The sequence below is a fragment of the Nicotiana sylvestris genome, chromosome 1, assembly GCF_000393655.2.
Source record: "Nicotiana sylvestris chromosome 1, ASM39365v2, whole genome shotgun sequence".
NCBI classification, from domain to species: domain Eukaryota; kingdom Viridiplantae; phylum Streptophyta; class Magnoliopsida; order Solanales; family Solanaceae; genus Nicotiana; species Nicotiana sylvestris.
Window position 1 is genome coordinate 129,992,915 of NC_091057.1, and position 10,415 is coordinate 130,003,329.

Here is a 10,415-nt window from a genome sequence, read left to right on the forward strand (position 1 = left end):
AAGTGGCTTCATAATAGTTGTGCTGACAAGACCCGTACTCGCCAAGTTTTTCATCATGCCACAATTTCCTCTGAAGATCAAGATGGAGTTCCCGAGGAGGAGGTTCCCGAAGATGTCACTCTCGAGGATATGCCCCCTAAAGTAGATTAGATTCTTGGCTTTTTTATTTTTGCTTCTTTGTTTCTGTGTAAGGGCCCCTCGTGGGTTTTGTAAACATCTTTTGTCAATGTAAGAATTTCTCCATTTTATCTTCGATTTGTATGGAATTTCATTCTGCCTTTGTTTATGAAAAATTCGAGTGTATAATTCTAATGATTTGTCTAAATACTGGACCCGGAACATAATAAACCCTTAGGTTTTAATCGACTAACACCTCTTAAGGTTCTTTGTTAATCCTCAAGCTAATCTTAGATTGATTCGATGCGAGATCAAGACACTGGGGCTCCTGAGCCTGAGTTGAGTGAGAGCAAGGTCTTGAATTTGAAATTCATTTACCTCTTTTAGGCATCACAGATGGCCCCCGAGTGAGAATTTTTTGGAACTCGAGTAGCCTTTGGGCTTAATAATCAAACGCGTATTTGCTCGAACTCAAAATAAAGTTAGCCCTTAGGCTGCACAGGTAGTCCCCGAATGAGAATTCTCTCGAGCTTGGGTAACCCTTGGGCTTAGTATTCGAGTGAGTACTTACTCGAACTCGAAATAAAATTAGCCTTTAGGCTGCACAGGTAGTCCCCGAGTGAGAATTCTCTCGAACTCGGGTAGCCCTTTGTAACACCCCAATTTTTTTTTATAATATTTGCATTCTTGATTGAGCATTTTTATAACGAGGATATTTTACTTTGCACTTTTTAAATGTGAAATGGTCAATATATGAAAATTTCTTACTTTAGGTTGTGTTAATATTGGCAATAAAGTTTCATGATGTTGCTATATGTAATACTTAATATTATTTTGACTAGTTGTTATTAAATATAATATATAATTAAGTTTTGGTTTCCAACCTTTTGTATTTATCTAAGAATATTTAGTGGTTGGGTAACCATTTTGTTTCTATTCTTCAAGACAAAGAATCCATCTCTCTCTTTCTATCTATTCCTCCTTCTCTCTATCTCTCTCTATATCTCTCCTCCGTAGAAACTTGAAAATCTGAAGTTTCATGGAAAAAAATCATGGAGTTCTACTAAATCAACAAGAAAATTTCATTTTTGGTGAAGATCAAGTTGCTCCTCTTGGTAAGTTTCTAAACTCGTTTTTATACTAGACACCTACTAGTATTTTCTACATATCTTTTTGTACAGACCTCCGATTTAAGTGATCCAGGACTTTCTGGAAAGCTATTTCATAAATCTATAACTCTTATGAAGAAATCAAAATCTATTTTTGTTGGTATTTACCTGGAAAAGGATCATAAAGTACAGGGCATGTGCTGTCTAGATTTCCAGTTTTAGAAATACTCCATGTACTGCTGTTAGTAATTTTAGCATAACTTTTTGTTCAAATTTGATATGTAGGTGATTAAAGATGTTCGGAAACGGTAAGACATATATCTACAACTTTTGTGAAGACTATAAAGTCTATTTTATCCGTATAGATCTTCAAAACTGAGTCACAACTCGGAACAGTGATACAGTCCAAAATTTCTGTTTCAAACGTTTTTGGGTAATTTTCACCAATATCACTTTTAGTTTGACTTGCTAAATCAGTGAACTTATTTAGATATTTGATTATGTATTTAAGGTATATAAACCCTTGAAAAAAAATCAAAGGGGAAGTGTTTGAGGAAGTGGACAGATTTGGTTTGTTTACGGCGTAGACGATTCGAACGTCCCCAAGTTGTGATTGAACTGTTTCGTGGTAAAACACCAAGGTTTGTGTATAAACTTGTACTCTTTTTTGCTTGCTGGAATATGTTAAAATAACTTGATATTTTATTTTTCTTGGCTTCAATTTATATTGTTATATTCATACTATATCAAGTATTGTAAGATATTTGTTAAATCGCCCATTCGTACGGATTGTTTGATCATTTTGCATTCTTGTTGGAACTTTGTCCTTCTTGTGGCAGTGACTTTGTCACTCATCTTGGCATGCCTCTTGATTCGTATCTTTTGCCATCTTGACTTTGGATTTGTAGTTCGTCTTGAATTATGGAACTTGTCCGTGTTAAATACGAACTAGGAAGCCATTTTTAATATGGTTCTTGATTCTCTTGTCTATTGGGTTTTGACCCTACTTGATTTGGGGCTTCGGTCCATCTTGATATCTGATTATGCTTAGTGTGATGGCATGACATACATATTGGGCGAAAAATGGATATTTGGTATACTCTCTTAAATTGATAGTATACACTTTCTAGACTCTTGAACATTGTTATTGATATTTGGATACACTTCAAAGTTTGATATTGATATGTTTGATATATTTGTTCACTTGTTTTAAATTATGTTAAATTGAGATAACTATGACTGAAAAGGGGAAATTGGAGAATTTAATGACTCCAAGCCTAAAGTTTATACACCACTAAGCTTTATGTTTAGCGATAGTTATTTTCTATCGTAGGAAATGTTCGGGATGAAATCTGAAGATGGCCAGGGTGAAGTAGTCTTTTTGGGAGAATTTATGGAGATCACATTTGCATATGCACCTTGGTTTGCATAGTTTTGGGACATGTACATGATATACAGGATATATATATATATATATATGTCACACTTATGTTATTTATATATATATATTTATACATATATATATGTGTGTGTGTGTGTGTCACACTTATGTTATTTGGAGGCTTGTTGGATTTTAAAGACCAAAATCTTATAGCTTGAATTTGTAACCTATTTTATTGTATTAGGGTATTTTAATAACTCAAGTCTTGTAATATGCTGAATTTACACTTTGTCTTGTAAATATGTAGAAAAGGAGAAAACTAGTTTCCTTTGTTTTTTATATATACCCGATAGTTTGAAATTTATATACAATATAAACTTGTAGTGATTTTGAATGATTGTATAAATCTGTTAGGAAGTTGCTTTAATCTGTTGATTAATCCAGAAGGGTTATATCACCATATGTTAATATTTTGATATTGTATTTCATTTAAAATAAAATTATGGTGTATTTTCAAAAAAAAAATATATTGCACTTTGAACCTTTTCACATGGGCCTACTTCCGCTACTAAAATTATTCTAAATATTTTTATTAATATCTCTTTTAATATTTTGTAAGTAGAAAATTAGATTTGTTTTCCTAAGTAGTACCCTCCCAAAGGGGTTGCTACAAGTTTTGGTATCAGAGCCACAGTTTGTGATTCTAGGATTTGTTTTGTTGTGATAGTACCTAGTATTTGTTGTTATTTCCTTTCTTGAAAATGACTTTGGAGTTTATAAACTTTTGCATACTTGTTTAATTTAATTTATTGTATTCTGTGTGTATATGCATCATGTACATGTCCCTAATGCAGTGTGATCTTATCTTTTATAGGACTTTTAATATGGCCTCTTCTTCGAATAGAGCTGTTGAATCCGTTGATGAAAGTCAGGCCCAGTATAATGTCATGCCTCACCTTCAGGGAGGAAATGAGGAACCCTTGCCTGACCTAAATCATCCTCATGTTAGTGGAAATGAAATGAGCAGTAATCCAAGAGCAATGAGTCATAATACTCCATTTATGACTCCCCCATTCCAGCAGATGGCTGAATTCTTTCGTCACTTAGCTGGGACAATGTCAGAACCTAGTGAAATGAATTTTGAGAAGATGAGAAAAATGGGCGGAGTTGAATTTGAAGGCACTACAGATCCCACGGTAGCTGAACAATGGCTCGAGCGCATGGATAGGGTCTTTGAATAACTGGAGTGTACTAATGCTGCCAAATTTAATTATGCTATCCCCCTTTTACAAAAAGATGCCTATGATTGGTGGGTAAGTGTGCCAAATGCAAAAGCGAAACCTCCGGTGCAGACTTGGGATGACTTTGTGAAATCATTTCGTGCAAAATATGTTCCCCCTGTCTATTGTGATGCTAAAAAGAAAGAGTTTCTGAATTTAAGACAAGGGAGTATGTCTATTGCAGAGTATCAACAAAACTTTCCCAGGCTTTCTCGCTATGCTAAAGGTATTATTGATGGTGAAAGAGACAAGTGCAGAAGATTTGAAGAAGGTTTGAATGGTTACATTCGAAAATCAGTGGCAATCTTACAACTTGATGATTTTTCCAAGTTGATTTCAGCTGCACTTACTTAGGAAAGAATTGACAAGGAAGAAGCTAGTAGGAGAGAAAACAGGTTTAGGAAGGGTAATTCAGAATATGGCGGTCCATCCAAAAAGGGAAAGTTTGACTATTTCAAGACCGAGAGTACACATAAATCATTACATCATAAGCAGAATAAGTCAAATTTTTCTACTGCCAGTACTCCAAGTTATGGCCAAGGAAAAACTCATACACCTACTTGTGCACAGTGCGGGAAGAATCATTATGGTGCATGTAGACGAGCTTTTGGTGCTTGTTTTAATTGTGGAAGTATGGATCATAAAGTGAAGGATTGTCCTAATCCTAATCCTCTTTATTATACACATACATAAGGATCAGTTCAAAAGCCTGTCACTACTCATTCTCAAGCTAATAGTAGTGCTAGACCTCAAAATATGCAAGCAGCGGGCTCGAGTGTAGCTAATCAGGCTGGTGGGTTGAGAGCTGCTGCACGAGTTTATGCTATGAGACAGAAGAATGACCAGGATGGTCCGGACGTGGTTGCCGGTAAATTTCACTTATTTGGCATATCTGTTGTTACATTATTTGATCCTGGATCTTCACACTCTTATGTTTGCTCATCACTTGCATTTCCCGATACTGTTAAATCTGTGAAACTTGACTTTAATGTGTTGGTCACGAGTCCATTAGGTCATCAGGCCGTTGTTAACAGGATTTACCGAGATTGTCCATTCATGATTCAAAATCTGGTATTCCCTGTCGACTTGCTTGAAATGCCCTTCCGAGACTATGATGTTATTGTTGGCATGGATTGGCTCCACAGGCACCATGCATTGGTTGATTGTAGGTTGAAGCAAGTGACATTTAGAACTCCTGCATATTCACATATGGTAGTTCAAGGAGAAAGATCATTAACATCTAATATTATTTCTGCGGTCTTGGCAAGGAAGATGATTTGTCAAGGTTGTGATGCCTATCTTGCTCATATAGTCGATACACGATTGGGGAGTCCAAGTCTTAAGGACATACCAACTGTGTGCGACTTTCCTGATGTATTTCCTGATGATCTTCCTGGGTTGCCTCCAGAAAGGGAGATTGAATTTCCTATAGATCTTGTCCCTGGAACTACTCCTATTTCTATCGCTCCCTATAGAATGGCTCCAGCTGAATTAAAAGAGTTGAAGGCTCAATTGCAAGAACTTCTTGAGAAAGGTTTTATCCGTCCCAGTATTTCACCTTGGGGAGCTCCTGTTTTATTTGTGAAAAAGAAAGATGGCACTCTTAGACTTTGTATTGATTACCGATGTAAGCACGTGATTTTTGCTCTATATGAGAATTACTCCCAAAAAATTCAAAATAAAATGATTTTCCTTGGTGTACAATTTTGAGAATATGCGTGACATTTTGATAATTGTTCTGTCCGTAAACACTCACCTTGCAATAGTTGAAAATACAAAAATACATGTTGCATGCATTTAGGAATTAATGGTACATTCAGAAATTAATTAACCATAATTTGGTTAAAAGAAAATCAAAATATATGCATGTGTGTTTCTTGTCATTGAGTGATTTTATTTAATGTTAATTTGTGTGTTAATTATTATAGGTGTTAAATAACATGTGTATAATTTTATTTTTTGATCTTTTTTCAATTTATTTAGGAGTTTTGTTTAATTTTGTCAATTAAAGTAGAAAAGAAAAGGAAAAAATATAAGAATACTCGGTTTGGGCCAAGAAATAAAAATAAAAATAGGCCCAATCTATGGCTGACCTAGTCCACGTCGACCCGGTCTCACAGACGGTGAAACGACGCCGTACTAGCATCCCCATTCTGAGCCATCGGTTGATTCAAATGAATGGCCCAGATCAGGCCATTCACTTACCCAAACGACGCCGTTTAGGGCCATCTGATCTCAACTGTTAACCCAACACCATCCAACGGCCTCAGAACATCCCCATATGCCCGATCCATTTAACCCCGGACCAACCCGATCCCCTCTTAAGTGGAACGACACCGTTCTACATTAGCCAAGGGATCCTAGCCATTGATCACTCTCTGTCCAACGGCCAGGATCAAGCCACCCCCTCCGTATATAAGCTCCCCAGCACACCCCACGGCCCCAAACCAAACCCCACCCTTCACCACTGTACACCATCGTTCTCAAACACAAACCCAAGTCCCCATCCCAAACCCTAGCCGCCCCCATACACTCTCGCCCTGAACCCGGCGGCCCCGACGCCGGTGCCCACCAAAATAACACCCCTGATGCACCTCACCACCCCGAACACGGATCTGCTACCCCCTTGCCTCAAATCACCCCCCATCATCTCGAATCTTAAATTGAAGGTTCGAGCCCAACCCTGACCTACACCAACCCACCCCAGTTTCACACCAGTCACCACCCTGGCCTCACTCGTGACCAAACCAAGTTTAGTTTGGTCCGAATCTACCTACAAATCCTCAAGCCCAAAATCGGACTGGTTCAAACCCTAGACCACAAGAACCTTGGAATCCGGCCAGTTTAATAGAGGGTTGGGGTCTAATAGACCTTAATCAAGGTGTTCTCGGTTGAGAACACCCCGATTAAAGTTTGTTCGACCTCAAATGGGCAAATACGGTCAAAACTGGGGTCGTCTGTGTCTGAGCCTTTCAGAGTGAGTTCCCCTCCTTCTTTTCTATTTTTGTTTAAAATGTTGTTTCAATTTGTCAGCATGTTTGGTTAGCTTGTTTGGTATTTCGAATATTTAGTTTCCAATTTGTTCTCCGTCTTCGTAAGACCTTTTTATGTGGTCGATTGTTCTTCTGTGTATGTTTGAATACGTTTTGTGATATACATGCTCGAGTTAATTAATGTCGTCAGTCATATAGATTCCCTATGTCGTGCAAAATGGTTGAAGGCAGTTAATGCCCCGTTCAGGTCATTTGTTTGATCGATTGATTATTCTACGTCATGATTAGTATAGTCGATTAGATAAACATCATCGATTAGCTTTATAGGATTGAATGATTAAACATTCTGATTTGTATAGCTATATATGATTGTTTCGAACCATTGTCGCTTAGCTGGTGTTTCACACTAGCTGTGAATGATTCATAGTTGCAATGCACTAGCTGGAACTCAGTTAGGGTGGTTTAAGTTTGGACTTTCAGAAAGTTTAAACTCAGACTGCCAAAGCTCAGGGTAAAACAGTAATAGCTGGGGGGCTAACAGGGGTACTTTGGGGGTTTGAAAAGAGCAAAAAAAGGGATTAGTTTAAGTGAGCTGACAGTAGGATACTGTAATAGGTTTAAACTAAGGCAATAATGGGGAACAAGATTAAATGGCATGTGGGAGGTTGATTAAAATAAGTATACACCCATAATTTGGATTAAATACTATAGGTTGCCCATACCTTTGGGCAGAAAACACATGCTAAGGGGGGCTGTCAGGGGGATGGGCATTGGGCATTTTTTTTGATTAGTTATGGGCAGGAAAAGGCTGAAGGGATCAAAGGCAGGCTAGAGCCTGTCATTTTCTGCCTATAAATAGGCCTCTTTAGAACAAGAAAAAGGTCTGGGAAAGACTGGGAGAAGTCAGTGAGTATTGAGAGCATAGGCTGAAAAATTATTAAGTGTTCAGAGAGAAATAAAGCTGTTAGTTTTAAAGGGTTTGGGCTGTTACTATTTCATTAGGGTATTCTGATTTCTCTGTGGGATTACTACTGTATTCTGGGCTTCTGTATGCTGCTGATTGATTCTGGTCTTATTGCTATTGAAGCTGTTGTTGGTTATTTGTCGAGTTGTTGTGATTATTGAACTGCTGTTACTATTGCATTTGAATATTCTGGGTTTCTCTGCTGGTTTACTACTCTGTTCTGGGATTGTTGGTTGTTCGTGAACTAGTGGTTATACTGTTGTTGTTTGTTGCTGCTGTGCTACTGCTGTATTACTGCTGTCTGTTTGATTGCTGCTAATATCATTCTTCTTCTTCTCGTTCTTATTGTCCTGCATCCAGGTACACATTCTAATTTCACTGGTGTAATGATGAACTTGGAGCATGAATAAGAGTATAAGAAGAATTGCAGTCTGAACTTAGTGTAGTGATTTTTTTTTACTGTTTGCAGTTTAGAACATTCTATATACCCGACATGTAAAGTTTGACCTCCAAATGGAACATTTTTCAGTCTATAAGAGTTTGGTCCAGTAATTTGTTGGTGTATGTTAATCAAGAAGAAAATAATGGTGTAGTAGTGATGTTCGGCCAACAAATGGTTTCACATAGGGTCATTTAAGAACGACAATGCAGTAATCGCGTTTGTTTCACCTTGGTTCATCAGTAGATAATGTATATTTCAAAGGCATGCTAGGCAGTTTGGGTATCGCAAAAAGATAAAAATCGCGTAGGTCATATTGTCGGATAAATGTTGCCTGAAACATGTAGTTATATCACCTAAGTTAGACAGGGTCAGTTTCAGTCTTTTCGCCTTTAAGTGTTAAGCGTGTATGGAATAATTAACTGAACCTCATATGTATGCCCATCGATGAACAAGGTTGCCATATGCATGTTTACTTTTCCGATCCAATCAACTGGTTATCATATTTTGTGAGCATGTAATTGAAAAGTGTTTCCCGATTGTTTTATTCCAGAGATGGATTTAATAGAGAAAATGTAGTCATTTTAGGATATCCTTTTAAAATAAAAATGAGCCGAGCCTCGCCAAATAAAACGCGTAGATTGCGGGGCCCTCACAAAATGTATTGCTTTAATTATTTAGACTTAGAGACGAGCCGTTTAGCAAATTTCATGGTTTTCCCAAAATACCAATACGTTATTCTCTTTAGGACGCGCTTTAATAAAACTTACCTTCTTAAACTCGGGTGCACATTTATGTGACCCAAATCCAAATCTCAACAGAATCGAGACGTGTTTCTAATCACGGGTACATAGATTGTGACGTGGTTCGAGATGCGTGTCCATGATGTTGCAAATTCCTTTTAAAAGAAAAAATAAGAATGAGATGAGCCTCGTCGAATGAGAAATACAAAATTGCGGGGCCCTCAGTAAATATTTGCTTTAAAATTGCTTAGACTTCGGGATGGACCATTTAGTAAAATTCCACGGCCCTACCCAACGTAAATGACACGCTAGTCACTTTAGGCGCGTATTTAATAATGTTATCTTCCTAAACTCGGGTGCACATTTATGTGACCCAAATCCCAATCTCAACATAGTTGAAATATGGCTCTAACCACAGGTACATTGATTGTGACGTGGTTCGAGATGTATTTCCACGATGTTGCAATTCCTGATAAAAATAACAGTAAATGATAAAAGCGGTTAAAAGTTAAATTCTGCACATAGGTTCAACATGTATTAAATCAGATAATCAAGCCAAATATGACAGTTGAGCGACCGTGCTAGAACCACGGAACTCGGGAATGCCTAACACCTTCTCCCGGGTTAACAGAATTCCTTATCTAGATTTCTGGTGCGCAGACTATAATATGGAGTCATTCTTTTCCTCGATTCGGGATTAAATTGGTGACTTGGGACACCCTAAATCTCCCAAGTGGCGACTCTAAAATAAATAAATAAATCCCGTTTCGATTGTCCTTTAATTGGAAAAACTCCTTCACCCCTCGCGGGGGCGGAAAAAGGAGGTGTGACAGCTCTGGCGACTCTGCTGGGGATATGGAAATGACCCAGAACCACTGGTTCAGGGTTAAGAATTCGAGCTTAGAATAATTGTTGTTATTTGGCCTTATTTATTATCTGATTTTATTACATGTTTTAGCCTAAATGTGCAAAATGTTGCTCTTACCGCTTTGATATTACTTGGACTGTATATATAAACTGTACCGAAACCCCTCTCTTCTCTCTCTTGAGGAGTGCACGCTGGTCGTGACTTCTTTCTGTTAGTGTCATATACCAAAATAGAACGAGGATTCGGAGGAGTTGCAAAACCGGATGGCCTTTTGGTTACCGGTACACAGCTCCCATCCTCGGCTCGAGTTGTCCGCTCGGGTAAGCCAGGTCTAGAACAAACACCTAGGTTTTAAAACTTAGTATAACAAAGCCTCATGCCGGATCCCTAGTAGAAACGCTTATCTGCATCATGTGCATTTGACTTAGGGGACTCAACACAGGGGTTGAGTCCGACTAGGACTAGCAACCTGAAGTGAAAAGACTATCCTGCTACATCCTGCTTGCTTTATGCATTCATTT